This window comes from Protobothrops mucrosquamatus, unplaced genomic scaffold, assembly GCF_001527695.2.
Source record: "Protobothrops mucrosquamatus isolate PMUCROS unplaced genomic scaffold, P.Mucros_1.0 scaffold566, whole genome shotgun sequence".
Lineage (NCBI taxonomy): Eukaryota > Metazoa > Chordata > Lepidosauria > Squamata > Viperidae > Protobothrops > Protobothrops mucrosquamatus.
In genome coordinates, this window is record NW_015386869.1 from 1,183,707 (window position 1) to 1,184,083 (window position 377).

Genomic DNA, 377 nt, shown 5'->3' on the forward strand with positions numbered 1-377 from the left:
TTATTTCTGAGAGTTTTGATTTTAGTTAAAGCAACAGCCTCTCATTCAACGTTTGAAACCCAAGTTAATCAGAACTTTAATTTCCAGAATTAGTTATATACTGTAAATATTTCTCTCTTTTTTTAAAAAAAAAATTGACAACTAGTAACTTTTGAGCAATATATCTACTAGTTCTTTGTGCTGTCTGCATAGAAATGCCATTTAAATTACAACATAACACAACCCTATAAAAGATTAATTGTTTTGTACATTACCAATTAATTAATAAATTAATGATATACCATTTTCCCTGAAAGTAAAATATTTTTCACCTTTGGATTTGGGAGGAGGAGGAGGAGGAGGAGGAGGAGGAGGAGGAGGAGGAGGAGGAGGAGGAG